The sequence below is a fragment of the Urocitellus parryii genome, chromosome 1 (genome assembly GCF_045843805.1).
Source record: "Urocitellus parryii isolate mUroPar1 chromosome 1, mUroPar1.hap1, whole genome shotgun sequence".
In the NCBI taxonomy this organism is placed as follows: Eukaryota; Metazoa; Chordata; class Mammalia; order Rodentia; family Sciuridae; genus Urocitellus; species Urocitellus parryii.
This window is the reverse complement of record NC_135531.1, coordinates 258,871,474-258,885,345: the sequence shown is the minus strand read 5'-3', so window position 1 is coordinate 258,885,345 and position 13,872 is coordinate 258,871,474. Positions and strand designations below refer to the sequence as shown.

Genomic DNA, 13,872 nt, shown 5'->3' with positions numbered 1-13,872 from the left:
CTGACTAGAGATGTAATTTTTTTGTAAGAAATATTACAACCACAAAGAAAGAGGTTAAGAAAGGAAACGACGTGCTGGGGTACAGCATCAACCACAAACACATCATTTCATTTTCTCTAGTGGATCAAAGGGAATTATTTGAATGATTCTGATAGCAGGCTTATTTTATACGAAGCCTTTGATTTCTTCCACCTGAAATGACTAACCATATTTTATCAGTTTTTCTTTGCAAATTCTTTCTTTCTTGCAACTCGGAAGACATGAAGAGAGCCCTATGGAACGAACCACACATGTGGCAGAGGGTTCAGTTGGTCTCTGGTATCCAAATCCTCATCTATACTGTGGATAAGACCACTGTCCCTAGAATTGGAAGAAGATTTTATCTCACCGGTGACATACTTATGGGAATTGTTATTCTAGAATTCTTTATAATGACTTAATAGTTAATTGGATAACCAATACTAGTTTTGATTATATCAAGATAAAAATGTGTTTGCACATAGAAGTGATTTTTGTGCCTAGAAAAAAAAAATCACTTTAGAATTTCAGTCCTACATTTGCTTTACAGAAGAACTCGAAGGAGCAATGGACTTTTCTTTCAGGATATATAGATCTATGTTTTTCCAGGTGCCTTAGGGACCACCTGCCTTAGAAACATGGGTTAAAAATACAGATTTAAAAGCCTCAACACAGATCACTAAATCAGAACTCTGGTAATAGATCCAGGGAAACTGCATTTAGAAAATAATGCTCCCTGGGTGACTCTTGATCACTCTAAACCCTTAGAAATGTGCTTTCACCATGGTGCTGAGTGATATACTAATCAAGACTTTAAATGCCAGCTCCATTAGGCTTGTGGGCCTTGGTCAAGAGCTTTATCTCTTATTGCCTTATTATTAAAATGAGGATATGAAGACTGACTATTCCAAAATGCTATCACAAAGATTAATACATGAAAGTATTTAATACAATAACTGGATAAATAAGTCTTGTCTCCTTTTGGTACTAACAGTGACCGTAACTAAATAAAAATAAAGTTAATGGGAAAAAAATGGAAATCCAAGTGGTGGTCTCATACTACTACATTTCCATAGTTCCTACAACATGCTAAAAATCTTCATTGAAAGCCAATTTGTACAATTTCTTGAACTTTCTTCTTTGATCTCTTATTGCCCTCCTAACATAGCCAGAGAGGAGAAAAAAAAAATACGCAGGCAAATAAATTCTCTATAGCTCAAAGACAACAAGGTTAACACAGCAGGTAACTTTTATGAAGTGTTCACCCTGTAGCAGGAATGTTCACATAGGACTATAGAAGAAAGTTACTATAGCTCTCATGGTCCCCTCCCCCATTACCCAACATAAAAGCGATGACTAAGAATAAAGACAGACACAAACCAAAACTATCAAAAGTGAATTAAATTAGTTATGTATATTGCTAAAATATGTTATGTTTCTCAGTATTCTGGGATTAGTATCTGTCATTACAAAAAAAGATAATGGGTTTCATATCATGCAGAGGCCAGATCTAAATTGTCTGGGCTTCATAACCATGGTTTTTATGCTGCTCTTTCAGATTCAAGTGTGTGATCTCATTTAATTCTCAAAAAACTGGGCAAGGAAGATATCATTCTTTTCATGTAAAAGGAAATAAGATTCAATGAAATTAATGACTTTCCATGGTTAACAGTAATTGGCTATAACTAACAGTAACTATTTTAGTCAGCTTTTGTTTTTTGCCGCTGTGACTAAAAGACCTGACCAGAACAATTGCAGAGGAGGAAAAGTTTTTATTTGAAGACTCGCGGTTTCAGAGGTCTTAGTCCATAGAAGGCCAGCTCCATTCCTTGGAGGTCGAAGTGAGGCAGAACATCATGGCGAAAGAGTGTGGCACAGGGAAGCAACTCACATAATGATCAGAAAGCACAGAGAGAGACAGAGAGTCTCTATGATCCAGATACAAAATATATACCCTATAGCCACGCCCACAATGAACCACCTCCTTCAATCACACCCCTCCTGCCTCCAGTTAGAGCTCAATTAATCCCATCAGGAATTAATTCACTAATTAGGTTAAGGCTGTAACCCAATCATTTCTCCTCTCCAAATCTTCTTGCATTGTCTCACACATGAGATTTTGGGGACACTACATCTCAACCATAACACTCATAGTAACTCAGTCAACCAGTGACTGGCTGCATTGGACTCCAAAGTCCTGCTCTTCATCTCTTGACCCAAATACTAGACACAGAGGATCACACTGAGTCACTGAAATAAGGACACAGTATGAACTTTCAGTCTACCAGGGAATGTAGGAAATGAACACTTTCTGATCAGTATTACAGGTGCTATTGACCCTAGCAGGAATAAGGAGTTCAGAAAGACTAACCTTACTACTGGGAGGATGAGAAAAGAACCCCTCCAGGAAGGGACACTTGACATGAGAAAATGAACCCATGAGCAAGGTCAATAAGAGAAAGGAAACAGGAAAGAATTAGTAGCAGAGAGGAGCCCCATGTATGAAAAACTTGAAATGAGAATGAGTCAGACACTTTGAAGGAAAATAATGATACCAAGGAAGTCTGGAGTGCCTAAAGCAAAGGCTGGAAATCTGGTCAAGGGAAAAATAATGGAAGGCCTGATAGGTCAGGTAAGGCTTTGGGAATTCATTCTTAAAGCAGGGGAACTAAAAATTCAGCAAAGGGATTAAGCAGGTGACTGGTGTGAGCAGATTTTCTAATTTGTAATTCATTCCCTCATTAGTAACTAGCCCAGACAAGCTAGAAGACCGTCTGGGCTCCACTCAAATTATTTTGAGCTTTTGATCCATGGCTCTCTTAATACCACACTCTTGCCAATTTCAATGAATGCACCACGAATATAATAAATAGTATAAATACTTTGTAATTTCTACTAAACTATTGCTCCAAGCACCACCTTATCTTAATCTCAAGATGTACATCAGCTGCTCCTCTCTTGGCTTATTGTCTGCAGCTGTGTAATAACAGCACCCTGAGCACCCATTAGAGTCAATTTTATTGGTAACTTCTGCTTCCTTAGAAAGACCCTCATCAATCAGCTTCTAGAAATCAAAGCCAACAGCAGCTTCTATGCTGACACATACTTGCAATCCACCAGATACGAGGACCATGTGGAAAGACAGGACGATTAAAAAAATATCAGTAAAGAGAAATAGCTTTTTTATGTCACGTTAAGTCACTGACTGCCTTCATAAATTTTACTTGGAGTCACTGCTGACTACAGAATGAAGCTCATTGCGTTACTCTTGAGTAATGCCTTGGCCTCAAATGTTGCTTGCAGCTTCTAAACTTTTTTTTTTTTTTAATTTTCACTAACTGATTAGCTAGAGATTTAAAAATATGAATAAGCAACCAAGCTAATTTCATTCCTCCTTTGATTTGGTATTGAACCAAAATATGAATCTGCCCTTCTGTTTCCTTGCTGTTTCTGTTCTCCTTTTTCTCAGGCATGCATCTGTCTTTTAAAAATTTCCCTTGGTTAACCCAATCCTGTTTCTTCACACCTTTCCTCTCCCAGTGTTCCTCTTCTACGTTTTTGAAGATTGAGTTTATTATTAAAATTTGTCAGGGATATACCCAGATCCTTGGAGGAAGAAGTCATGGGATGTAAAGCAGAAATGGAAAATAAATGATGTATGCTGTAATTTGATGTTATGATTTGAGACCATGACTGGGGCACTGCTCTGAGAGAAGACATTCAGCATCAAGGAGGTATGGAGAAGTGTTCACCAACTCTTCTACCTGAGCCAGTTGTTGAACCAGCAACCCCAAACAGGGTGTTCTGAAAGTAAATAAAATCCTTGTATACTGCCATTGAGTCATGTCGTTGTCTAGTCTCCCCTTCAGTGTAGGATGGAATGTGCAATGTGCTTCCAAACAATAGATTATAGGAAAGATGATAAGATGCCAAGTCCTTTGTTAGGTTACTTTAAACAATAAAAGTAATGCCATGTCACTCCGACTGTTACATTACTTTATATAAGACTCTGACTTAGAAAACTGGAGATATCAATTCTCTATTGGGTCTTCAACTAGGCTGGCTTAGCGTAAGAGGGCCAACAAGGCAGCTCCCATAGCAAAAAACCATGGAAGGCTGTAAACTGAGAGCAGGCCCCAGCCAACAGCAAGTAATAAAATGGGACCTCAGTTCCATGGCTGCAAGATGAATTCTGCAAGAACTGGAGGGAGCTTAGAAGCACAACCTTCCTCTGTCAAGGCTGTGATGAGAATGAAGCTTGGCTAACACCTAGACCATGAAGAGAAATCCCAGCTAAGCTGTGTCTATAATCCTGTCTCATAGAAACCAAGATAATAAATAGCTCTTTTATTTTCTTTTTTCTTCCAACATTTTAGTAATAGTCCATTATCTTTTTGCATCCAAGTTTCTGTTGCAACAAGTATAAAATATTACTGATTTTTTATATTTCATAGATGCTCTCTCTGCTCATGTTCTTTTGTTGTTCTTAGAATGTTCTTTTTGTCTTAACCAAACTGTCCTATGTACAAATTGCACTATCTTCCCCAGAGATATGGCAACATGAGGGGTGGGTGCAGTGGACCCTATCACCAATGAAACAGCCACAACTGGTGAAAATTATTCAAAGGAAAAAAAACCAAAAAGAGCATTTAAAGACTCTGAGTGTTGTCCTGAGGGCATAAGACAAATGAGGAAACATTTAAAGTAATCTGTGAAATCTTGGTGAGTATCAAGAGTCTGTGGCATTTTGCACCATTACCTGCCCTTCTCCCACGTCAGGGTGCAGCCATGAACAAGGGCTCTCAGGCAAGAGCTGCAGTACCTGTCCTGGTGGAGCAAGCCACCATTACTTCTCTTGGAGTTCTGCGTTGGAGCAGCTTATTTTTAGGCAAAAGTGGCTCAATTTGGGATGCCCTTGCTCACCCAACTCTCACCCAAATGAAGGCTCTACTCCAATGTCATGAAAAAAAAAATAAAAATAAAAGGTTGCCCCCTGTCCTTGTCCCAGATCACTAGTTAGTAAGATATAGTTTTCTGTGCCCAAAGAGGCAGGCCAAAAGACCAGAGGCTAATGCCCCATGCAGTGCCAACTTGGAGAGAAGGGTGTTGCTTCTCACAAAGTGGGTCACTATCCTTGCCCCCAGCTCTGCAGCAATAGAGCAGAGGTTTTGCTAGTAAGCAATTTTGGAGCCTGATGGTTCCATGAAAGCAACAACTAAACTAAAGGACAGATGGAATTTTAAGAGAAGAAGAAGATCCCTTCTGAGCTAAGAACAAACCTCAAAAGTTAGTTTCAAAAGAGCAGAGCGCTCCTGCAAAGAGAATGACATTTAATTGGCTTAGACCATGGAGCAACTTATGTCCCAGGACATTGCTAAAAACAATAGATGGATTGGCCAGCAATTAGTGGAGGCTAGGTGCTGGGGGTGATACTATCAAAGACAAACAGTTTAGCAGAGATCAGGGGAAAAAAACAGAGAGAACCCTCTAAAATAATTGCCACAGCAGGGCATCTGTGCAATGCCAGAGACTGCACCCTCCGAGAACATATCAGGGAAGGGCAAACTTCACCAACAGTACTCCAACCAAACAGACCTTGGAGAGGGATGAGTATCAGTATCCAGAGTTGGAACCAACATACCAATAGGAATGTGACATACACATCTGCTTCGAGAAACAGATCCTCAAAAGGTTAAAGATAGAGTTACCATCTAACTCAGCAGTGCTATGCTTAGGTATCTATTTCCCCCAAGTGCAAACAAATTTCTACACAAAAGTTTGTACCCAGATTTTTATAGCATTATTAATAATAACAAAAATTGGAAGCAAACCAAATGATCATCAACAGGTGAATGAACAAATACAATGAAGTATAATCTTATAATGGAACGTCAGTTGACAACATGAAGGAATGCAGTCTGAACACATCCTGCAACATGAATGAATTTTGAAAACATGTTAAGAAGGGAAGCTAGTCACAAAAGACCATGTGTTGTCTGAAGACACAGAAATAAGTAAGTGGTTCTGAGAAGGGGATTTAGTAAAAAGAGAGAGAAATACTGAATCCTCGAGTAATGCCCACAAGCCAGTGAGATGCAGAAAGCACAGTTGTAAATCTTGAAAAACATGCCCTTGTAAAATGAGGGAAATACGCAAGCACAGGGAAAACTGTTGTGAAATTGTGAAGCTCCACCCTGGCTCCATCTCCAGTTAGGTTCTTGATTCAGCCCTTCTATAAATATTGGATCCCAGCCAATAGTTTACACCTGAGAAACCTGGCATTCTCCCTGAAACATATATCTACTTTCCTAAATAAACCTCCGTCCATGCCTTTGTCTGGCCTGTGCTGAAATTCTTTTCCATCATATATGTCAAGAACCCGGCTGGTCCTAAGCTGAGGTCTCCCTCTCCTCTGGGAACTCCTCAAACACTTCTTTAGAGGTGTCTCTTCTACCCTGATAGCTCCAGAAAATTGGAACTGGAGGGAGAAATGGAGAGTGACTGCTAATAGTCATACAGCTTCCTTTAGGAATCATAAAAATATTCTAAAACTGTGCTAATGGTCTCTCAACTCTGTGAATACACTAAAAATATTAAGTTGTACATATAAATGGGTGAATTGTATGGTAGGTAAATTATGTCTCAATAAACTGTTAAAAAAAAAAAACCTTTGATGCAACTCTGGTTACCTTCCTAACGAAACTAATATATTCACTCTATTAAAATATCTTCTAAATTTTTGTTTTCCAGAGAATTTTTGGAGCATTCCCTGAACTGTTTTTTAGAGAGAAGGGAGAAATTTTAATTACTTGGCTCCTTCACAGATTTTTTTTTTCAAAAATATATATTGCTATAAATGAACATATAGCCAGGAACGTAGAGTTTCAATATTGCTCAGTAATATGTAGTTTGCCTCAAAAGATTCTGGGACTTAGTAAATAGAACCCACATTGTCCCTTCTGTTCCCAAATCAATGGTTTGCTTAATTCATCATTAGTGATTCTATTCAGGCATACAACATGCTTCTTTAGTTTGAGAGTGCCAAATTTTAAAATTAGGCTTATTCACCACTCAAAAACACTGGACCTGCAATTTTGGATCAGCACACCACATCTGTGCTTTTGAAGAAGGCAGAGTTTCATCGTTTACTTTAAGAAGAGATTGGAATATATATATGTTGATATAGAAATATAACTTTATTATGGCAAGTGAACATAAGTAATATTAGCCAAAGAGAAGATCTTTTTAGAGAAAGTTTTCTTTAAGAAATAAAAAAGCTACAGTACATTTCTTGGTAACTAAAGAAAAAAAAAAGACCTATTTCATAGTCCATTTTCTGTTGTTATAGTTAAATACCTGAGGATGGGTAATTTATATAGGAAAGAAATTTATTGCTTATAATTCTGGAAGCTGAGAAGTTCAAGGGAATGGTGCTGGCATCTCCTTGGCTTCTGGCAAGGGCCTTCTTGCCACATCTCACATGTCAGAGAGCAGCACATGGTAAGACAGAGTGAGTGTGCCCGCTGAGTCTCTCTTCCTCTTCTTATAAACCTAGTACAGTCATGGAGGATTCATCTTCATGACCTCACCTAATCCTAATTTCTTTCCAAAGATCCCACCTCTAAATGCCATTAACAGACGACCTTGGGGATTAAGTTTCTAATACATGAAGTTTGGAGGAACACAGTCACACCATTGCAACCTAAGACAATTTGTTTTTGACACATATTATAAATCAAATCTTCTTTTGTTCAAAGATTCTCTCCTGAAAGTTACTCTCAACAGTCTTCAATATTAGAAGGTCTAAGAGTTTAACTTCTCTGTCACAACCACAGATAATCTTTCCAAGTGCCCCAAATTAATTAAGGGAAGATTTAGCTTGCCATTGTTACCTACATGTATTTAGAACCTGTAGATGCTTCCACGAAGGTAGTAGAAAAGAGAAGCTTCCCCACCTTACTTTATATCTCACACAGTAGTGCCTTTTGTCTTCAATGTTCTTAAGCCCTGCCTCCACCAAATGCAACCTAATGTATAGTTTTTACATTTTGATAATTGTTTAAGATAAGTCCCATTCCCCAAAAAGTATGTAAATTATTCTAAAGGATCAACATTCCCTAAATTTTCATAATATTGTGAGAATAATGTAAATAACATTTTAAGTAGAAGTAATGTTTATTGAGTATGGAAAATGCTGATTCTTCCTGGGCATTAGTAGGGTGCCTATGTTTAGTAGACCACATCCAATTCAGGAACCAAGCCCTCTTGGTGACAACAGCAACAGATTGATGGCAAGATAGATCATTAAATTCTGCTAATTAGTTGGATATTATTTCTCCTATCAGAAGTAAAGCATAATTGATTAATCCCCCAATTTTGAGATATATCACATTAATTTATTTTTCATATCTCAATAGCAATCTTCCCATGTCCTTTACACAGTTATTCCAAAAGTATAGACCAAGCAAGTAATACATGTTTACAAAATCCAACTAGATGTGAGTTACCATGCTGGTCTTTTCAGAGAATACAAGAATACATAAAATCTCTTTTGTCATCAAGGTATTTACATACTGATTGGATAATTGAGAACTGTACTTGTTAAAGAAAAAAGAAAAAGGACAAAAAGTAATAAGTTGCCAAAGGAGTGATTTGGATCTCCTTTAACCAATAACCATCACATTGGTCCTGAGTTTATCACATCAAACTGAGTATTCGCATTAGCTGCCCAAAACCGTCATTATACTTAGCAGTAGAAATAAAAATATGTTCAGTTCCTTCATTTATGAGAACTTCAGTATGACTCGATTTCTAATGGCAGGCAAGGGTCAGTTTTATTTTGACTTGGCATTATAAAATATTGCCCTTTAAATTATTCATAGAAATATTTCTTAAAGCATTTTTATAACCAATTATAGCTTTCTACATTAAGCTGTCATTTTTACCACTGCATATTACAACAATTATAATACAGACACAAGTTTAAATTTTTAATTTTCTAAGCTAACCAACTTGACAAATTGCAAAGTTGCTTGTAGTTCACACCCCAGAGAAGCAAGACAGTGACAATGTGGACAACAGTTTTAAGGGAAAAAAAGTAGTCAATGAATTAACTGCATGTCCATGTCTTTAATTTTTTAGCTTTTTTTAAAGTAGGGGAGTCTTTCACACCAGATTATTTACTTGATGATGAAAGTGGACCCTGTACATACATTGCAGTCCACTGTAATCCCTGGTTATATGAATTGTTCACATCAAGGAAACTGCTCCCATATAGGAGAAAGAAGTGCTGACCTAGAGCTGCATTACCAGTTTCATCTCTAGTAGGTGTCATATCATCGTAATTCCTTCTTCAATCTCCTTTTAAACTTGATTAAACAAAGAGCAAATATGTTACTGCTGTGCCAGGGTGACACATTCATTAATCACAATACAATTTACAATTATGAACTACATTTGTTTATTATACTAAAATAATAGCTGCCACATGAGTAACTAATCTGATAATAATAGTCTATTAAGAGAACTCAACACTGCATTATAAATCTAAGCTACTCAGAGGATTTTGAGTGATTGGAGACTTATTCCATAGCAGAAGATGTCACAAGTTAACGACTGTCATGAGATGGTCAATGGAAAATACACAGGCCACCAATTCCAATGTGAAAATACCTGTAGGTAAACACATGAGAGAAATCCTACCTTTTATCCTAATGGTATCTTAATTTTGGTTATACACGCTGTCATTTGAAGAGCACATGAAGGCTTAAGGTTATTAAAGCAATATATTTCATGTTATGTGCATGAAGATAAAAGTTACTACAAATGCCTGATTTCTAACTCCCGCTGATAGTTACAAATTTTCTCTTTCTCACAAATTCATGTTTCTTGTAGATAACAAGCTTCCCTGGGGAAAGGGGCCCTGGAGAGAGAAGGGTGGTAGCTATTACTGAGAGTTTACAAAGTGCTAGACCCTATTAACATTTCTCATTCCCTTGGAGCCTGTCTCTGACAGCTCCCAGAACTCAGCATTAACTCACTACCACAGCAGGTGGATGACAGGAGGCGATAGAGGCATCATTGCCTTCCAGAAATAACCCAAGTTCAAAATCAGACAGATCTGGGTTTATCTCATGACTCTGCCACCTACTGGATATGTGGCCCTGGACAGTTGGCAACCTCTCAAGTTTCAAATTTCTCACATGTATGATGAACAGAGTGTTACTGACTATGAAGATAAAATGATATAATACATATAAATATTTGCTAAATCATTGTTATGAATCATTATAACAAGTATTCCTTTGTAAAACTTAAATGCTATCTTCTATCTGGCACTGTGCTGGGATACAGTAGTGAATATAACATACAGAGTAACTTATATCAGCCAACTGTCCCAGTTGGCCTGGGACTTGTCCATTTTTATCACAGAAAGTCTTCCATCTTCAGTTCTAGGAACATTCAGACAGCTGGTCAACCTACCAAAGCATTCAACCTAGCAGATGTTAGCTAGTCATCTACAAGGATATGATCACAGTCTGAAGCCAGTTTGTAAGTCATCAAAAGGGAAAGCAAAATTATCATCCCTAATCCTGAGTTTAAATGAGCACCAGAATTCTAGAATTACAAAGGGCTGGTAGGAGAGTCAAGAACTATATTACCAACAGGAGGTGCTAGGAAAACTAGGAGTGTGAAGAGCTGGCAGAGCCAAGCAAGATACCTTGAAGTTCTAACTTGTCCCTGAGGGAAGCTTTTGTAGGATGGATGTGACCTTCTGCAGACACTTGATGAAGGCGGGAGGTGTAAAGGAAGTCAATGATTGCATGGACGACCACACCACTTGGAGAGGAGTCACAGCACATGACATATTTGCTCATGATTTCAATGGACAAAACCTGAAGCATCCAGTCTTGAATAATGCCTCCACAATGCCTCTGTTTAGCAATCATGGAAACTGAGGCTGTAGTCATTAACCTCACCTTCATCTCCCCTCACCATTGCTCCAACTCTCCTTCCTTGCCTGGACTCTTAGCCCAATACTGCTCCAAGCTTTCTTTCTCCAGTGTGTCCTCCCCTGCCTGCCCTCCCAATCAAAACCTCCTCTAGCCTTCCTGTAGTCCCCATCTTTCTTAGGGACTTCCATCAGGTTACATGGCTTCATCGCAGTGCCTCTCATGTCTCCTCCCTTCTCCATGCCGCCGCTGCTGCTGCTGCTGCTGCTGCTGCTGCTGCTGCTGCATTAGTCCTGACCAGCATCATGCTCTGAAATGCCACAGCAGCCCCTAGTCTTCCTCCCTCCAGTCCATTCCTTTCTATCATGGCCTCCAAAGCAGGCAAAGCTGGCATCCTCTCAAGGTGCCAGAGAGCTCTAAAATGAAAATCTTATAAGTGGTCATGTTCATTCCCTGTTTAAAATTTAAAAAATTCAAGTGCCCTTCAAGATGTTCAGGATAGAACTCAAAATTTTCATGGCCTTTTCTCCTGTTAGTTCTGTGTTTCTCAGTGTGCACCATGGAGCACTGTTCCTCCATGCTGAAAGTGCTATATTAAAACAAATGGTTCTTGGTACCATAAGTGTGGTGCTAAATAAAGTTTATTATTATAGCATTTTTACAATGTTAATATGATCATATATTTATGAATCTTCAGGATAGGGATATAATGCACTTGGTTTACCAAGGGAAATTAAGACTTGAAACAGTTTTTTGGTTTTTTTGCAGTGTTTCTAGCACAACTAATATTCCTCCAAATATGCTTTTGGGAATGTTGCTCTAACCTCAGCTCCTACATCTCCCTATAAAGGCAGGCTTTACCTGATATATATGGTGCTTCTGGAACCAATCACACTCTTGACACCCTCACATCTTTGCATTGACTGTTTCCTCTTCCCAAAACTTCCTGCTTTAATTCTTCCTGCTAGCTCAATTATATTGTATCTTCAAGGCTCAGTTCAAATATACTTTCTACGTGTCCTGTCCTCCATCTGTTTTAGATATCCTCTCTGAACTCCCAAAGCATCCAGTTCATTATAATTCGCACCAGATTTCCCCAAGGAAAGGAATGCTTATTAACTTTGGTGCCCACAGCAATTGGTCAAGTGTCTGGCATAAAATAGATGTTTGCTAATTGTTCAATAAAGGGGATGGTGAAGATGATGGAGCAGAAATCACTGAACCAAAACTTAATAGGGAAAAATTGGATGAACAGTATAGCAACTGCACGTCTACAACTCAATAAGAAGAAACAAAGCTGTCTTTCTGGAGTGCTCTAAGTGCAGGAAAATGAACTGCCCAACCTCTGGGGTCTTCCACTTGCCTTTGGAGTCTGTAAAGTTCTGGGAGAATAATACATATCTGTATGAGTTTGATCTAGTCCTTTCAAATGGATTTATTATTCTTTATTTAAATAATGTATGACTTGCCCTTCCAGCTGAATATCAATAAGAAAAACAAATCTGATCTTAGGTTTCCTAATATCTCTGAGTTAGAATTGCATACAAATTCAATGAGATTACAAGACCTTTACATGAAAATTATTGGAGATTTCTGACCCCTGTCATTTGCATGGTCTGTCTTTTTCATGTTCATTTGGACCTTCTAAATCCTCTTACTGAGATTCTAAATTATCCTTTCTTGGCATGTTTAGTGAAAACCTTTGAATCTACAGATAAAATTTGTATTTATAACCATCTTTTTTCCCTGGCAGATAAATTTTTTCTTGTTCTTTTATGTCTTCTTTTTTCACTAATCCACTCTGCCAGGAATTTTGACAGCTGAAATATGTGATTAGTGCCTTTTTATATCTCAATGTATGGACTTAAATTTAGTCACAGTGGTTCTAGTTGAAGTTTTGATTTGTCAAAATATTTTAGTCTTAAATGAAAGCTACCCACACATGCCTCTTACAAAAACAATTCTTGCACACACGCACACAAAAAGAATAATTTATAGTATCCCTGCCTCTTAGTAATTCTGAACAGGTCAACTAGAGTGGCTGAAAATGACAGGTTTGCTTTCATCCTCTGTTTTGTGGGCGTGGATATACACACTAAAATTCTGTATGTATACCCATACTTAAGACTCAACAAATGAGCTAACTTTCCTACCTCCTAGAAAGAGCGTCTCCCAGCTTCCCTTTTCCTATTCACTCTTCAACACTCCAGTGTAGCTTCCACTCCCCTACTTCAAGAGAACATTATTTCAAATGCATGGTAACCTCTGTGACATTTCACAGCGTTGGTTGATTGACATGCAGCAAAACACCAAGGAATTCAAATTCTGATACAAACAATAAAAAAAATACAAACTTTCAGAGAAGTGGGACATACTCTCCAATAGCTAAGCAAGAATTATCTATGTATTATCTCCTTTACCTATGTTCTTCAATTTCTATTGGCCCAAAGCACATAAATTGTCACCCTCTTAAATAGAAATATTTTCACTATACTAGCAAAACCAGAAATTCCCAAATCTAATTTGCCAAAGAGATAATGCATTATTAAAGCATATTAACCTACAAATTACTTATTAGTTTTCTAAAACTAGGTTTAGATGTGAAGTTAATACTTGAAGAGTTAATGTATTTTGAAAGTTTTTATGTCAAGTTAAGAAAATATCCTTCTAAAACTGATCTTTAAACATTATACATTTCCCTGATATAAAAGCTATGTTTTGTTTTGTTTGGGTTTGGGTTTGGGTTTGGGTTTGGTTTGGGTACTGGGCATTTAACCCAGGGGCACTTTGCCGGTGAGCCACATCCTCAGTGAACCACATCCCCACCCTTTTTTATTTATTTTTAATTTCAAACAGAGTATAAGTTGTTGAAGGCCTTGCTAAGTTGCTGACATTGACCACA

General features: G+C 37.9%; 1 pseudogene; it reads right to left on the bottom strand.

Moving 5' to 3' along the window:
• LOC113193031 (small COPII coat GTPase SAR1A pseudogene) overlaps positions 1-11,003 on the bottom strand; it is a 48,462-nt pseudogene extending 37,459 nt beyond the window's left edge.
• Between the last annotated feature and the right edge of the window lie 2,869 nt (positions 11,004-13,872).